This window comes from Leptopilina boulardi, unplaced genomic scaffold, assembly GCF_019393585.1.
Source record: "Leptopilina boulardi isolate dan_hultmark-lab unplaced genomic scaffold, ZJU_Lbou_2.1 LbouV2_216, whole genome shotgun sequence".
Lineage (NCBI taxonomy): Eukaryota > Metazoa > Arthropoda > Insecta > Hymenoptera > Figitidae > Leptopilina > Leptopilina boulardi.
The window spans coordinates 1,328,281-1,347,871 of NW_026137770.1; the positions used below are offsets into that span (position 1 = coordinate 1,328,281).

At 28.6% G+C, this 19,591-nt stretch overlaps 1 protein-coding gene across 1 annotated transcript in view; it reads right to left on the reverse strand.

Annotated features, from left to right (window-relative positions):
* The window catches only part of LOC127279363 (lymphocyte antigen 6E), a 112,168-nt gene that overhangs the window by 21,663 nt on the left and 70,914 nt on the right, over positions 1–19,591 (reverse strand). The gene's annotated exons all lie outside the window — the stretch shown is intronic.

Sequence of the window (19,591 nt, forward strand, 5' to 3'; positions counted from 1 at the left end):
GACATACAAGGATGTTACTAACCTATGTATCCTGTGACACAAGTTTTGAGAAAAGAAGAAGCCCAGCAGATGTTTCATAAAGAACTATAGTATCTCGTGTAGTGCGTGTAGTTAACCCTTAGTTTATATATAAAAACTTAAAACTATTAAAAATAGTAAACCGAATAGTACAACGAAATCTAGTATAAGAATGAATGATTGCAAATGGACGTTGAAATTGGACTAGCAGACCAGCAGAATCATACACTATAAAATGAATTTGTAAGTGGCTACTGCGTTTAATCGTTTTTTTTTGTGAAATTCTTTTTTCTCGTACGCTCATTAAAATTCGCTTTTTAAGAAGGGGGGATGTAACGATAGAGTATCGTAGTATAGTCGGCCGGCGAAAAGAGAGAAAGTAGACAGCGTAAGTAGTAGTGTCACTCTCTTCCCCCACCACTCGCTGTCACCTAGCTGCTAGTGATATACCTTTCGTCTCGCACCTTTTTCATCAGTCTTCTTCCGACTCGCCTAGAGGTGCTCCTCTGACTATTGGAAGGGACTCACTCCTGGCTACCTGGTGCACTGTAGAGGCGCTCCTCTCAGAACATCAGAGCCTACCTCACTTCCTAGAAGGAGCTGTACGTGTTCCTACAGGTGCTCCTGTGGAACAGTAACTCCCTTCGCCCTCCATCCCATTACTCAGGACCGTCCATGCCGAGTAGAGGCGCCCCTCTCTCGACCTAGACGATGCCCCAGGTTAACTCCCATCTCGAGGCGCTCCTCGGATGAGGGTTACACCTGGTGAGCCTTAATACTTATTCCTTCGCACTAGCTTCGCGTCGGGCATGAATGTGGGAACCGTATCCCACATCTAGCTTCTTCCCGATTACGTATAATCGACCTAGCGTGCACGACCCTAGTATCCGTCCGTACCGTCGTCTAGGGGGTAAATTCTAGAAAGTACCTCACGCGAATGTAATATGCGTCGTCCTGACCAACGTCTTCGCGAACGTGTTTATATTTGAACTCAATTTAAGCGCGTTCGGAGCCTCAGCGAACGCTCCTCGCGAATAGTTAGTTCTTTCATCGTTATGTTTTCTAGAGTTTAGTATTTTCTTTGCATTGTATAGATTCTTTTGTTCTTTATTATTTTATGTAATACTTTATTTTGTATATTTTATTATTCTTTTATTTAAACGATATATTCTCTTTCGAAGGTTTAAATAATGACTCGTCAATGACTACACCTCTCCTCTACATCATAGTAAGAAATAGTTCCGAAATTAATCGAAACATAGATGGCGCTTCACGCCATCTACCGAGATTTAAAGTAACTAGTCAAAATAGGTACCCGGACTCCATCCGGCGAGCAAATCCTTTGGCAATAAAAACACAGATCATTACATAATAAACCTACCTCCAAAAGATGGAATCAAAGATTCCATATTCCACGACATTAATAAATTTTTAACAAACTCGTCCATTTTTTTATTCACAACTTTTTTCACTATATATAAACACGTGCGTGAAAACACAAGGACCGCAATTGAATAGGCGAAGTATACACCACAATCAGCGCATGCGCTCACATTTAATTTTTACAATATTTGATAGTAGTGACTACAATCCAAAAGCTAACATATTTTACGTCTTTGGGTAACATCTTGGATAGTAAAATGTTGATAGTAGATTCTTGTCAGTAACACAATGATAGTACCTTGTACAATCTTTCTTTTTACTATCAAATTCTTACTATCCATTTCTCTCAGTGTAGTTGCTCGTATAGCTCAGTTGGTTAGGTATTGCGTTTGCGTTCGTCGAACCCGTGTTCGATCCCCGGTCCTCCAAATTTATTTTCAAAATTAATTTCGTTATTTAAAGTCTCTAAAAAATTTCTTAATCAAGTATGAGTCCCTTAATTTAAGAAATTATTTTTTTTTCATTTTTGAAAATTAAAATTTCTTAAATCAATTTCTTCATTAAACTGATTCAAATTAAAGATATAATTATTTTAATTATATTATTATTATTAATACAATTAATACTTTATGATTAGATTTTTTTAAAATCCAGCTATCTGAGCGAACATTTAACGAATATTTAATTTAAAGCTTCACTCAAGTTTCGAGCCGAACCTTTAACGAATATTTAATTTCAAGCTTCACTCAAGGTTTGCGCTAAACATTTGCTCAAGTGCGGACATTTAAATATTTACAGAACCCGAGTAGAAATTTGTAATGGCGCTAGCTCGCGGCGCGAGACTCCATTAGCGATAACATGGCATCTAGCGCTTCCATCCTAGCGCCATTACAAATTTCTACTCGGGAAGCTTTACTTAACCTTTATTCTAAATACTGCGAACATTGAAAATAAATATTTAATAAATCTTCGGTGCTATGTGGGTTATTTTTTTCAATGACATCATGCTGCATCCAAAAGTGATTAATAAAACATTTCAGAACTATTTTTCTCAATGTACGAATTTGATTTTGACCGAAATTGCAACTAACATTCATAATACGATCATGATGACTTTTTCGAAAAATATTCGTTTCCGATAAAAAAAATTAATGAAATTTTAGATTAATACATTCGTATATATTTATTAAATGAAATTTATAAGGAAACATATGGTGCATTCCAAATATCATCAAAGTTTAAAATGAAAAGCTATTTGATGGGTTAGAGACAAGTCGAATCAGTAGCTTACGAATAATTCTCGAAGAGCTTTTGGGACAAACCGGAAGCCAATTTGTACAACTCTCATCGAAAACTCAAGAGAGATTGTTCGAGCTGTGTGTGTGTATATATATATATATATATCTATATGTGTGTGTGTGAAAGAGGGAGGGAGAGAGAGATGTCGAAGACTTGGCACAGAACGTTACGTCATAATAATAAACGAGATATGAGAATTCACTTCACGAAATCACGAGAGCTTCTCATTGAAAAATTAAGCGCACCCAATATAGGATTTTATTTCTGCAACGATCTTTTATTTCAATATAAATTTAAATCCAACCTATTGTGTTATATCCTTCGGCATTCAAACCGAAATAAGTGAAAATTTCGGAATTTCTCGGGGCGTTTTACGTTCTTGTAATTGGGGCTAATAATTGGTCGTTGCCGATGATTGGGAACCCGCGCGCTCTATGTATATCGATGTTGTTTTCTTGCTTTTCGTTCCGAGCCAATTTTCTATTTAAATTGCTATGAATTTCAATTAAACACGTTTAGTTAGGAATTTTAAGTAGAGAAAGTCAAAAGTTTGGCCAAAGAGTCAGGAAAAAAGTATTTTCCACTGAAAACCAACAAAAAATAGTGGATTTTATTAATTTAATATATTTATTACTGTAAATATTCAGTTTATTCTAATAAATAATTATATTAAATTTACAGGCAGTATAAGAAAAAAATTAAAGGTAACGGTTGCTATGGAAACAGTTGCCATGGTAACGGTTGCAGTGGAAATGATTGCTATGGCAACCATAAGAGTGTACGACAGACGGACGGACGCCAAAGAGAAACTATAAGGCTTTCGGGCCCCAGCCATGAAACTCTAAAAACGTCTTAATTTCAGCCCATTTTTGAGGCTGAATTCAAAGTGGAAACGCTTTAAGACTGTTTTTACTGTATAAAAAATACTTTCGTATCAAGTAAAAAATTATATATAATTTTTTACTTGAAACGAAAGTATTTTCCACTCATTTTAAGAAGATATATTAATTTTTAATTAATACAGTAAAAACAATCTTAAACCGTTTACACCTTACATTAACCCTATGTATTTTGCATAAGTCTTTCCTTGTCTGGTTGGGCTGACTCTGTTTCAACCTTGAATTCAGCATCAAAAATAGGGTAAAATTAAGACTTTTTTTAGTGTGAAGAAAATAGTCTTTTCAATTGAGACGACATTCTTTTGATACTATATTATAATAGGGAAAAAGTAGCATCAAAATAAGAGGAATCCTCTTAAATGAAGAATAGTGTTTTTTATCAGTGTAAAACTGGAAATTGGTCAGATATATTTCAGAATGAACTCGTATAATACCAAAAGTTCGAAAAGATCAAAGACTGAGAGACAAGAAAGTCTCTTGAAAGTGGAAAACAATTGATTTCACCAGGTCTTCAAACTAAAGACTCCTCGGTCTCATTTTCTCTCTCTATCTTGAGTTATATATAAATGGTTATCATTTGCCATTTCAAATGCAAATGCACCTCGTGCACAGCAAACGAGTTAATTTTCAGAAATACTATGCAGTCTTGCATCTTTTTATTTAAATTCAACTACTACAAAGTTTAAATGATCTTATCAAGAAGGATGAAATTATAATTTCACGAAGGGAACAATTAAATTTTGATTAATTCTATTCATTTAATATAAGAAAGCAAGTAAAATTATATATAAATTCTTCATATACAAATTCAATTTTTTTTTGTTTCAATTTTCATAAACATTTAAATTTCGAAGTATTTTTGGAAAATACGAAAAGGGAACCAAACAATTGGTTTTTTATAATCAAAAATTATTATTCGAACACAAAATCCCTTTTGTATATTTGCTTACTTAGATATAAAAATAAAAAAAAATTGTTACAAAAAATTTTGTGTCAAAATAATACCAATCCATTTTATCAGAATGTGGATGATAAAAATTTCAAGACAATATATTATAAATTCTAATAAAGTAAAGGTGACTTAATAAATTACTTAAAAATTAATAAATTGTTTAATAAATTAAATTATTAAATTTTTTCATTAATTTCAAAATTTTATCGAAAACACATAAAATTGAGCAATTTATGTGTCAACAGATGTTGCACCATTGAAAATTAATTTGCCTTTGTTTTATATGTGAATATTAGTAATTTTTTTCACAGAGTGTAGAAGTAAATAAAGCAACTAATATATGTCAGTGAAAAATTAATAATTATGAATGACAGTATAAATATAGCTTTAATTTTGTAGAATCGGTTAAATTTTGAGTTGTCAATAAAATCTGCGTATATCGATTGAGTGCAGTCTTACTGTTAATTACAATATAAAATGAAATTGTAAACGAGCAATTTACACATGCGCTGATTGATCATATGATATACATACATGAAATGTCTACAATATTCTCGTTTATCATTCTATAACTCAAATCATTAATTATATCTATAGGACGTCTATATAAGACAATAGAGCTTGAGTCAGATCATCAATTCCTATTACTGACACACGAGCTATGTTTCCTGATTGCACCTGTACCGCATATCATGATTAGCAAACACATTAATGTCACATGATTTGTCCGCTTTTTTTAAAATATAAAATAAATTATTAAACATGTTTGTTATTCGAAAAATTTACTGTTATTATTTTTTGTTGTTGTTGTTAATATTTCTTTTTAATATAGATTTTATGTCAATCATATAGAAATGATAAATTCTTTAAAATTTATAGTGCTTTTTTTGCTTTCAAGTATTTTTTAAAGTATTATTTAAACTCTTTTAGATTTTTAAAAGAATATTCTTTTTCTAAAGTGAAAAGATTTAGTTTTCTTTCTATATAAGATACTTGAGAAAAGTTTTTTAAAAGTTTCTGATATAAATTATCGAGGAAAATCAAGAAGTAAAGTTTACGATCAATGAAAACGCACAAGGAAAAAGTGTAAACGACAGATTTCAAGGAAAAAGTTATTTTAAATTATGCAATCAGTGGTTTGTAGCTTCCTGGAAATTTATAGATTTACAAAAGTTTAACAGTTCAAAAATTACACAAAAGTTTGTGTGTGTGTGTGTCACTTGAGAAACTTGAAAATTTTGGAAAATAGAAGTGAAAATATTGTTGCTTTAATATTTGAAAATTTATTTTCAAAAGATGATACATGAGTTCTTTTGAATTTCTTTGTAAATAAAGGTTATTTATAGAAAATACTAAAAAAAACGAATAAAAAATATCTCTTCAGCTGAATAAAAATCATAATGATACAATTCACCATTTTTTCAATTGGGAAAATTTAATTTTTTTGTATATAATTAAAAAGGATATAAGATTTACTGAGGGATTCATATAATAATAATTAAAGTAATAACAAACTACAGATAAGTTTTAAAAAACTGCGTCCATAATAATTTGAAATTTTTATATTCGCACTTAATATCTAAAGAGTATTATCATTTTTTTCTCTTATCTTTTGGCAGCTTATGGCTCATTGTAATGCGTAAAGCAGATTAAGTATTTTATGACGAACGCAATCCTATCTCTTTTCGACAGTATATGAAATCGCAGCACACTGTAACAATTATTCAAACGAAACGTGATTTACATTCATAACGAATTAAATGAGAAACACCATATTCATTGTCATTAAATCAAAAGTGACTTCTCATTTATATACAGTTTCTATATTATTCTGCAATATTTAAGATAAGAATTATAAAAATAATTTTTTTTCTAAATTATAATAAAAAACGTTCACAATTAAAAATACGAATTTATTATTAATCAATAAGCTTGAATTATTTTATATTAAAACAATTTTTGACTGAACATAACTATAATAACACAGCCACACAAAATAAGACGGACACTTTTTCGAAAAATTCATCGGATTTGCCTGAAACTCTTTACTCGGCGGTTTTTGGGGTGGCTGATCACGAATCTAATGTCAGTTTTTCAAAATTCAAAATAGCGGATCCAAAATGGCTGACACATTTACGAAAAATTCATCAGAATCGCATGTCAGCCATGTTGGATTCGCCATTCTGAATTTTGAAAAACTGACATTAAATTCGTGATCAGGGACCCCAAAAACCGCCGAGTAACGAGTTTCAGGCAAATCCGATGAATTTTTCGAAAAAGTGTCCGCCATATTGGTTTTTTGAGGTTATCTCAAAATCCTGATCTGATGGGGTAAAACGGACCTCGAATTCGGATTGAGCGACCCAAAAAACATGAAGTAGGCATAGTAAGACCCCCAGATCAAAACTTTTTTTTTGTGTGGCTGTGTAATTAATTAAACAATCATTTATAGAGTGCACCATAAAAAAACTATTTGTACAAAATAATTAAAACCAAATAAAATTCACAAATAACTTTGTTTATTATTCCTTACATTTTTTAAAGCATTTATAAAGTTAAATATTAAAATTTTATTGTTTTTATTTATAAATTAAAATTAAAAATTTTTATATCATTTTGTTATTTATTTTTCCTAAAACTATGTAACACATTCTTTCTCCATTTTTAGCAAAAAAAAGTTTTTTAGTGTGAAATAAAAGAGAGATAATTGTATACGAATTTTTCTCTATATATACATAATGCAAAGTACAAAGTGTTTGAGTTTTTAAATTTTTTTCCAAATACTGCGCACACTTCACTCGATATTAATATTTTAACAAAAATCATTATATGTGACCATAATTGCATAAAAAATACATATTTTTCTTTTGCATAAAAAATTACAATCGTTTATTCATTTTAAAGACCAAAGACAGAAGTTTAAAAAAACAAAGTCTACCTTTTTTAAAAACTTTTTAAAATTACTAGTTTTAAAGGAATACATTAGTAGGAGAGCTGTGAGTTGGTTGTAACAAATTTAGTTAATTTTTAACTCGACAAATTTAACTCCCAGTGCTGTTAACTCCATCATTTTTTACAGTGTACAGCCCAACCTCTTTATAACTGTTCGAAGGGCGGTTAGGGGAAGAAGTTAACAAATGTAGGGGGCCCCCACTATACGACGTGTATGTGTATTACGGCTTGGAACCTCTTTATAAGCTTTACTGTTACACTTTTCTATTAAGCAAACGCAAGCGAACGTCAAAAATCATCGAAAGCTCATAAAGAGGTTGTTGTTGATTCTATTTCTTTTGGCTTCGAGTGGGGGACTCGTCGAGAACTCAACTGACCTTGAAGCTTAAAAAGAGGTTGGGCTGTTTAAGGTATAACGTTGAATTTAATTTACTACACGGAGAGAAATAGATGGTAAGAACTTATGATCTTAAGATGGTAAAAAGTAGATGTTATCCGGTACTATGATTATGCTACTCGGTACTATCAAAGATGTTACAAAAAATATGGTTATGTTACTCACTACAATCAAGATGTTACTCCGTACAATCTGAATTGTTACTAATAGAATCTAGATTGCTGTCCGTATATGTAAGATCAAATATGGTACCTGGTACTATCTAGATAGTACCCCGTACCATCAATTTAATTATTAATTTTGCCAAGACGCTAAGTTATTTTATGGGAAATAATCAAACCGAAAAAATAGTTAAATAACCCGACAAGTAAATTTTATAATTCAAATTAGGAAAAACTAAAACCAGCTCAGGAATTTCATTGTTACTTTACAGCAACAATCGACCGCTGAGAGGGGGGGGTAAGGATAAACACCATTAATTGGACAAAATTTATAACAATAACACTATTTATTAATATTCACTTCAAATTTTAGAAAAAGTTAAAAAATATCAAAAGGCCGAAAGACAAGATTTATGTTTTATTTATTCAATTATACTTTAATAATAATGATATAGATTCTGAAGGAAACGACTCCTAATTAATTTATTTGGACTCACCGTCCGTTTAACGACGATAATGACGCCTCGTCTCATTTTTATAATGTGAAATTTTAATTATTTTACACGAAAATGAATAGAACACAACTTGACTCTACGAACACCAGGATGAGAATGAGATTAAAATAGCTGACAAGTCAAACTGGAAAGCGTTGCTAAACAGCGGCCTCTCTTCTCAGTGTCATTGAGATCAATTAATATTAAGTAATATAATACCCGCGACCCGGTACTTTACCCGGTAAAGCAGATCCCTACACTATCCGATGTTAAATTGATTGATGCGAGTTTATAGGAATTTGACTGCCAGTATTGATTTGACAGATCGTCAACAAAAAAGCAATTTCGTATTTCTGGTGTTCTTGAGTATTTGGGACTCTCATCCAAATATATACACCAGGAAGCTCTTTCCTTGATGACTTCTAATTTCAATGATAGATAGTGATGTCCTCAATGTCTTTGTGACCCGGCGAGAATCTTCAATGCCTCGCGAGAGTTTTCATAACAGAACTAAAGGACAATTCAGAATCAAATTTATTTATTACAAGTCGACTATATTATTTACAAAATTTATTTAAATTTATTATTTTTAAGTAATTTTTACGCGACAAAATGCCGCGTTACAAAGGATAAAATATTGAATTGAATTATTAAAAAGTTCAAAATTTCTTTAAAAATGACACATGAATCAAAAATACTGAATCCAACAAGTACAATTTCTTATTAAAAGTTTTTTTTAATCTTTTTACTTTATACATTCTTTATTTACCATTTTTTATGACTATGTTTAAAAAAAAAGTAGAAAATCTGTACTTTCTTGCTTCTTATTTTTAAAATGTTAACCACAAAACAAGAGTTGAAATTTTACACATATGTATTTTTATACATATATAAAACTAGATTGACATATCAGACTTTTTACATTTTTTCTATACCATAACGTCAAAGAATATTTTTTGTTACATTATCATACTTGATCTTTTTATATTATATACATATACATATAAATGAAAAAAAAATGATTAGATCAGAATTGAATCTATATACTTTTTCATGAACTAGAGTGGAATTTTTACAAAACGAGATTCCTCTAAAAGAAGGTTATATATCCACTGGCCTTTGACCTTATGAAAGTCACATTTACAAATGTTCACAAACACAGTAATATAGAGGACTATTATACAAGAAGAAATACACACACACACACACACATATAAGGTATATGTGGATACTGCTGGCTGATATATGGATGAAGTCTCACTCCCACTTTTGATCTCTATAATATCGAAGTCCATTGAAGAGCTCAATAGCACAATGTATGTAAGCCATAATATGCGGAATATGATAGCCTAGCTACTAGTAGTGAGGGAATGTGATCGGAAATCCCGCATTCCCACGAAAATCCTCGACCCCCTTTTCTCATCGCCTTTTACACGTCTAATAGTGATAATATGATGTCTGTGAACCTGATATGTCCATGACCCCAAGGAGGTGACACGTTGCATGTCTGGTTATAAAGACGAAGAAGGTTCTTTAACGCAAGGAGCTGCATCGTCTAGATATCAAGTATTATACATATATATATATATATACCTCAATTTCCGGCAAAAAATTACACTCCTAGCTCGTAAGTTAGTCAACTTTTGGTATTAGTTCCACAATCCTTTATATTGCGAAAGAAGACCTTCGTAACTATATTGTACAACCAAAATTTGACCTGGAAAACCATTTAAGCTTCTCTGTTTTTTACAAGCTCTCGTTTTCTTTCGATTAAAACCTCCAGTAATGCTGATTCAAATCTAATTATTAAGAGAGACGAATTTAAATGAGAAAATTGACTGTGAGAAGATTTTTAAAAATCTAAAAAAACAATTTCTTTTTTTTCGTGTTTTACATTTATATAAAATAAATACACGTGTGTTCAGGAATATTATCTCGTTGTACGTGCTTACTTAATGAGAAAATAATTTTCCTGTTTATATACATGGAGTTTTAATTAAAATTATTCATAGTAAGAATTTCTCAGAAAGTTATTTTGTAACTTTTTAATTAAGTAATTTAAGTTAAATTTATGTGTGTTTCGTTTAAGTTTTCGGGGTTTTTTTTTTGTTTTAAAAAATATTTACTAAAAAGATTATTTTAAATTTAAGAACATTATCATTAAAGGAGACCACCCTACAGTAGGTAATTACATACAGGGGTGCGATTCTGTTACTTGACTTCACTTTCACTCCTTTTTAGTCGATTTTCACTTCACTTTCATTCGATTTTACTCAATTTTGACTCGATATTCATTTTACTTCATTTTTACTTTATTCACTTCAAAGTGATAGAGTGAAAGGACTTGAAAGAAAAGTGAAAAAGAAGTAAATATCGAGTGAAAATTGAGTAAAAGTGAAGTGAAAATCAAATGAAAATGGAGTGAATCGCACTCCAGTAGATAATTTCAATTTTTAAAAAAGCTAATGAAAATTTTTAATTTTTTACTACAATAAGTAGTAATATTTCTATAACAAAGTGTAAGAAAACAAGCTCATAAAAATATAAATATATTTAAATAATATTAATATATAATGTATTTAATATATAAAATAAATCAATAAATATGAAAATATTTTCGAATAAAAACAGTGTGGGAAAATTGATGTTGTATTTCTTATTTCTTTATGTCCATTTTCAGTAGATATCACTTGGCACTACTATATAAGAATATTCGAGTAGCCACACTAGACAAAGAACCCCGAGGACAGGTGTATAAATGTCAGCAATAAATTTTCCCGCACTTTCAAATCCCCTGTTCACTATTTCTCGTGCCGAAAAAGAATTCTCAAAGAATAGTTTTTTACAATGTTTTTTTACGTTTCCCAAGGAAGTTTGGTCGAGCGGAGTTTTATAAACATTTTAACACCATATCCTATCGGTAAAATACAAACTTCATTGCCCAATGTTGCATATTAATATTTCAATATATTCTCCAGCACGTATTTGATGATGAAAAAAATGTATATATATATATTTCTCTCAATATTATAAAAGTAGTACTATGACCTTATTCTTAAAAAGAATCGAATCTTAAATGAATAAATTCACTTTATTAAATGTGACGCGTTCTGAAGAAAGGGACCTTAGAAACAAACGAATTATAGGTTATGTTTACGATAGTTTTACCTTGATTAAATGTTTCTTTTTAATTATCTAAAATTAAAATCAGTTTTTATTGAATATTTTGGATGTAATGAAGACTTAAATATCAATAATTTGTATTGAGAATTGATCTTCTTTGTGTATTATCACTTAAAAATTTTAAAACATAACCTATAATTTTTTGCTTCTAAGATCCCTTTCTTCAAAGCGCGTCATAAATATTGTTTCGTATCGAATTTCACAAAAAATTAACATATCAATTTCAGTTCTATAATATAAAAAATATATTTTGTGAAGTATTAATAATATAAATAAGAATTAAATTTTTAAAATATTTCTATATATCATGCTTTATATATTTGTTTACATATAAATGTATAAAATAATTTCAATTAAAAAATGTAATTATTATATAGTTTGAAAAATAATTGTCACCTATGAACGTCAATGTTGTAGTAAATATTAAAAAAAAAATCAAACTCAGGGAATTTGAAGGATGCACACGAGAACGATGCAGCATTTTAATTAAGTTCTAATTGGAATCATGTGTTTCATCTCGTGAACTTTCTCAATTTTTCATATATACGTAAATTCATATGTATTATAAAAAATTTTTAAATTCTCCGATTTAACATTTTTATATGTTTGTGTTTTAAAAGTTTATTCCTAAAATGTAAATTCTACCGAAATAATAATCTATTGATTATTTTTGCTTTTTTTAATGTTCATATATTTATTATAAGAAATTTGTCGTTAATTTAATCAAAATTTGGTCCAATATATTGAGAACCAATAGATTGCTAATAATATGTTTTAAAAAGCAAGTGATGTCTTAGCTCATTTATCTGGAGAAATAATTAAATCAGCATAAATAACGATTTTCCTATATAACTTTGAGTGACATTCAATTTTTTCTTTTTATTAATAAAATAATAAAAACTAAAAAATTAATAAAAAAGTAATATAATAACTTTATCTTCGAAAAAACATCAGTATATAAATTTAAATTTGCTTTGAATTATCCTGCGTGTTTACGGATATTTTTTAAACTTCTAGCATTGCTATCGGATTTCCGAGAGGTAGTTAATTATGGACGTTCGTTTTCTTATGTATATACTCAAAAGAAATTCCGATTTTCTTAATAAATATATTTTTTTAATTATGTTAAGTTTTATTTTATTAAAAAGATAGAGCGCACCCTATAATAATATTTTTCATTAATTATAAAACTTAAAATTAAAATAAAAAAAATAATATACAGATTTAAAATTAAAATTTTTTAATTAATATTAAATAAATTTTATTCAATAAAATATATATATCTTGAAAACATTTTTACAATGAACTGAAATTTGTTCTTTTGTAAATTTGCTTTGTAATATACATTATATTTAATATTATAAAAGTAGGAACAAATTTAAATAAAAAGTTTGCATATTTCCTCATAGGCATGTCAACTATATATATATATATATATATATATATATATACATTTTCTGCAATAAGTAGTAGTTTTATTACAAAACACGTAAACAACTGAGCTTTAAAGTTTCAAGAGATTTCATGCAGGCAATAAAATTAGAAACGCCACGTAAAATTTTGAAAGTTGGCAACTTTGCAATTTATATATTGTATATATTATATACTAGAGGGGCTACGCCCCCCTGCGCGCTTCGAGCGCCAACCCCCCTGTTTTAATAATTTTTTTTTAATTTTCCATTGATCTTATTTTTCCAAATGAACCACCTATTTCAAAGAATTATTATTACAAATTCATTGAAATCTGAATAAATATTATTAAAATTAAAATTATTAAATTTTAATTAATAAATTAATTAAATTAATAATAAATAAATAATTAAATAAATTAAAATCGACATTAAGAAATTATTTTCAAAAATCATTTCAATGAAATTGCCTAAAAACCAATAAATTATTAAAAAGTCTTGAAACGAACATAACCTTTAAATTCAAGTCATTTTTGGCGGGAACTCCACCTCCACTTGCGGCTATATTGAAAGTCTTGAAATTTACATAACCTTAAAATTTATGTCATTTTTGGCGGGAAATACAGAGAGAGATGAGGAAAGGGGGAAGGACTTACTGCTTTATTAGGTCTTAAAACAAACATAACCTTAAAATTTAGGCCATTTTGAAGGAGGAGGGGAAATGAGAGGAGGGAGAGGGGAATTGCGGCTATATTCAGAGCCTTGAAACGAACATAACCTCAAAATTTAGGAGGGGGGACTCCCCCCTCTTAGGTCAAGAATTCTTGAAACAGCGGCGGCGATATCTTTTTGTAATATAGGAAGATGTATTATTTTAGATTTAAATTATTCACTAAAACTTTTTTTTCGCAAAATTTAGTAGAATATGTATTTTATTTGTATGACAATTTTCCGATAGATATTTTTAATTTTTATAATTGACACCAAATTTTGTAAAGTCGACCACCAAATATGTCACTGGATATACCACATATTTTGTCGATAAAATATATTTTTCTTTTGAGAATAAATTGAAAGATTTTGCCTACATATTTTAACGATTTGTTTAAATAAAAAAAATTAAAAAATCTGTGCCGCTTTGTTTGTTTTATTATTAATTAAAATTTTCATTATTATTTTATTGTTATTATTGTTTATTATTATCATTTATAAAAATTTAATAATGATGTTGTTGACTTATCACTTTCTTTTGTTTTTCAATCGAATTGTAATAAAGTAAATTTGAAGCTATTTTATGATTTTAATTTTTTTTAAAAAAACTAATTTAAAAATGCAATAAAAAGTAAAATCCTTTTACAGAAATGTGTAAATGAATTTACTTGATTTTTTAAATGAAAAAAACCTCAATTTCGAAAAATTTGCGCTTGACCCCTTTTGTCATTCTAACCTTCAATAATTACCATTGAATTCGACCATGAAATTTGCCCTTTAGGACAATAATTTTTTACGACTTAGTAAGCTTTTTGGCTTCTATAGTAGCAATTAGAGAAAAGCTGGTGGTTTGCTTGACAGTACAACTCTCATTTTCCGGGAGTCTATAATGTGGTTTAGCTAACAGCCGGTCAGTAGTAATAGTCTATATATGGTCAGACTCTGACAATTGTGTGGGCAGTAATCGTATATATTGTATACCGTATATATAAACACATATATATGGTACAACCGAACTATAGTAATGAGATTTTCTGTCGAGCAAAACACGTGCATTTTACTTTTCTGTTAAAACATTTTATAAAAACCTTCATTTCACTCTCAACTTTTGCGTGTGTGTCATGGCGAAAAGTTATCAGCCTCTTTGTACGTTTATTAAATGCGTGCCAGCATATACATTTGTGCGCATATTACACACGTATTTTAAAAATATCCTTTCAAAAAAAACATATTCTTCACAATTTTTTTTAACATAAACGTAATATTCAATTACACTAATGTTAAGATTTATGTTATTTTACATTACACTGAACAAAATATTTAAAAAGTATTTTTAAAAATTCATATTCCATATTTAGAATATTTTTTTCTTTTTTATAAATACTCTAAACATTAATTTTTATTATATTGGCTTATAATTACTGTTGAATTTACTTAATAAATGAAATAAAATGAAAGTTGAGAAAAAAAACAATTGAAAAAAACAGAATGATGCAAAATTGTGGCACACATATTATTAAAAAAAAAAAATTCTCAGGTACAATTTTTCCTTCATTCTCGAGGCGAATTTCTTCTTTCTGGGAGCAGCTTTATTATGCATATCTCATACATTCTAAGCTCAGATAAAGGAAAACTTTTTAATAGAAGAAAAATGTTGGATATACAAAAAAGCGCAGAATGTTTTGAAAAGTATTAAGGTAGACTTCTTGCATTTTATTCCCGCAAAAAAATAAGCTAAGATAAGAATTCATCTGAGACATATGAAGACAATTTTTCGGCTGTTTTTTTTTATAAATATAGGCACAGAATTATCAATAAAGTTTCAAATATTAATTTGAAAAGAAAAACTTTTTTTTTCTTTAGCTGAAAATATATAAATTTTCTTTTCGAAAACAGTATATTATAATAAAAGAGAGAAGAACATGTGTTCATTAGTAGAGTCCAGTTTCACCGTGCTTGTATGACAAACTGCATTTTCCAGTGTTGAAAAGAATGCTTCTACACTTCCTTAAGTCCACCTGATACTTCATTACCCTCTAACAAACATTCTCTAATCTCTGCTGTACAAAATTCTTTGCGTAGGCGTAACAAAAGTACAAAGTAAAGTTAGAAAAAAGGCTTTTTGCACACAACGAATCTGTAAGAGCTTAAGAGAGTCTACGCCGGTGAGGATGAAAAGAGGCTTTCATGAAAAAAGCAACTTGCTGAGTGATAAATATAGTATATACTAAAAAATACAGTTACACTGTATTTTTAAACACACCACCACCACCTATATATTCATTCATATTCCATTTTTCTTTCAACTCCTTTATACTTTTCCTTCTATTGTTATATATATCATTATTATATTATACGAAATTTCTTTTCTCAACAATAATCGATTCAGAAAAACACATCCAATTTTCGCTTAATTTTTCTATATCAATATAAAATCAATAAATCAATAAAAATAAACTCAGTAGAATCAATAGAAATAAAATCAATAGAATCAATAAAATTTTGATGATAGAAGACAATTTTTTCATTATTATCCAAAGAAACTATTTCTTATTATACATTTATTTGGACGCATTAATATGTTCTAAAAATAATTAGTTAGAATTTTCATTTTATGGAATTTCATTTGTCATAATTACTTTTGAGCCGAATTTTTATTTGTTCGAATTAGTATTTTACAGAATTTTCATCAAACCGATATTACAGAATTTTTATATAACCGAAAATTCACTTGACAGAATTTTTATTTAACATAATAGGAATTTTATAAAATTTTTATTAGGTAGAATTTCATTGCATAGAATTTTCATTTTATTCTTTCAGATGAATTTTCATTTGTTCGAAGTATTATTTGATATAATTTGCATAAAACCGATTTTTTATATTAAAGAATTACTAATTAACCAAAAAAATCATTAAACAGAATTTCTAATTGATATAATTTTTATTTGTTCGAAATTGCAAATGGCCGAACAAACAATCGACAGAAAGATTTGGCGCGATTTTTAAAATCAACCAATCACAATTTTATGAATAATTGTTGATTGGTTGATTTTAAAAATCGCGCCGAATCTTTCTGTCGATTGTTTGTTTGGCCATTTGTAATTTCGGAAAAATGAAAATTCTATCAATTACACGGAAAAGAAACTGGATAATTATGCAGTTAAGGGGCTCCTGTCATATCTAGAAATATACAGCTTTTCAGATGGGCTTTTTTGGTAATTTTATTTTATTTACATGTAACTAGAAGGGGTAGCATGATAAGAGACATTAATTACGCAAATAACGTAAATTACGTAACATATAAAACTTTTTTCTAGGGTTTTGTCCGCAGAATATTTCGGCCATATCCGACCCCCCCCCCCCTCTTCAAGGTTTCTTAAAAATACAAACCAGCAGTTCATTACGCCTTCATTCGCATGGGTCACTGTTGTAGAATTCATCCGACCTTCGGCCGCGGAAATTTCTTCACTTTTGTATTTTTAAGAAACCTTGACGGGGAGGGGGTCGGATGTGGCCGAAAGTATTCTGCGGACAATCTAGGGTAGGATTGACAGTTGCGACAGAAGCCACCGCGTACGTTTCTTTTTAGCTTTGTCTAATTAACGTATGTTACGTATTTTATGTTCTTTACATATGTTATTTAGTTACGTATTTTGGTTGCTCTGACTAAACATTTTTCTCAGTGTATACATAATATAATAATAATTATATATTCAGAAAGACAGAAGCAACCTTTCGATAATTGGTTAGGCTTCTGTATATGTTGAAAAGAGAAAAAAAATATAATTTTCACAGCATCAGGAATTAAATGCACTCGTCAGCCCTTCTGGGACGAAGTAAGAGAGGATTTGAGTATGCTTTTAATGTAATGGCGGTTGGAAAGAGAATTTTCAACTGTCCTTTTAAGCGAGAGGTATAACACAAGTGGGGTCAAAAGATTTTAAATTAGTAAAATGGAAATTCAAATTCGAGATTACTTTCGAAGCAAAGAACTGTTGTAATTTCCTCGTATATATAAAATCAAATCTCTAATATTATCATTCAAACAAATACAATTTTTATTATTATATTAATAGATAATTTTCTCATTTTTAAAAGAAAACCAATTTATTTCTATATTAAAAAAATAAATAAAAAAAAATATAGTTGAGAAAAATAATGGAATTTAATTATTGAGAAATGAGATTTAGAACTTATTTAATAGGGGAATAAAGACAAATAATAAATATTTTAAAGACATAAATGAAAAGCAAATTGACAATGAGAATGATCGTTAAAACTTTAGGAAGTATGTGTATTTGTTCCTATAATGTTAATGGTTATTAGAGAACGAAAATGTTAGCTTGTGTCACCTTTCTGTTGGGGAGTCTCTAACTGTTAACCCAATTTGCAAAACTTTCAACTCCTAAAAGGACTTTCGTGATACAGTGTTTTCAACTTTTCATTGAAGCCATCAACCGATTTAAATTAATTAGAGCTTTTGTTTCAAAAGTAAAGACAAATAATTTTTAATTGATAACAAATTATACTATTATATAATTTACATTTTCACTTTAAAAGAACATATTATTTTTAATTGATAGTAATAATAACTACACTGAAAAAATTATATTCTAAAAAGAATATCTAATTGGGGCCTTTATTTAAAAATATTTCCCATTTATTTTATTCTTATAGTCATAATATAATATTCTTAAAATAAGAAACACTTCTTAAATTAAGATATTCTACCAGATAAAAAAAATATTCTTAATTTAAGAAGTGTTTCTTATTTTAAGAATATTACATTTTAACTATAAGAATAAAATGCATGGGAAATATTCTTAAATATAGGCGCCAAGAAGATATTCTTAAAAGAATATAATTTTTTCAGTGTCATAATTAATTAGTTATTAACGAAATTAATTTATCTGCATAGCAAATATTATTTTTTAATACATTTTAATGAATTAAATTTTATTGAATAAAAATCAACTGATTAAATGTTTACAAACTTAATGAACTATGTTGTTTAATGTTAAGCTATTTTGACGAAATTTTTGCTAAGCTTTTCTACGGTGTTAGGTAATATAAAGGTTTAGTAGTGTTATGTCACGCCTGTAAGAAGAGCGCTTTTAAGAAACATGCTTTCAACATCAGATAAAAGTTTACTTTGTTCAAGTTTCTTTCAATAAAATACACATACTTCCGGAATTGCAGAAAAAACCTGTTTTTTCCAAATTCATTCAAAACTAAACTTCTACAGTATTTCTTATTTTTAAATTTTAGAAAAAAATTAAATTTTTATTTTATTCTTTTAAGAAGTAAAACCTACGTTTATATATATATTATATATATTCAAAAATAAAACTAAAATTAATGAAAGCATTTAAATTTCAAGATGATGCTTTTAAGTCGTAATGAATTGAAATTTAAACGATTTCCACCTTTGAAAGCTTTTCAGTTTGTTCGAATGTACTATTTTAATCAGTTTTTTTTTACATTTTTAACATTAATAAGATACTTCTTAAGATATCAACATGTTAGAAATAAAATTCAATTTTTTTTTGAATTGTTATGAATAAAATATTACACTGAGAAAAAAAATTTAGTGTTTGCAACAAAATTGTTTGATTAGGCAATTTTGGTTCTTGTAACCAAATTTTGGTTGGCTGAAACAGAGTCGCAGAGTTATCTCAACCAAACATTTGGTTAGGCCAACAAAATTATTTGGTTAACACAACAAAATAG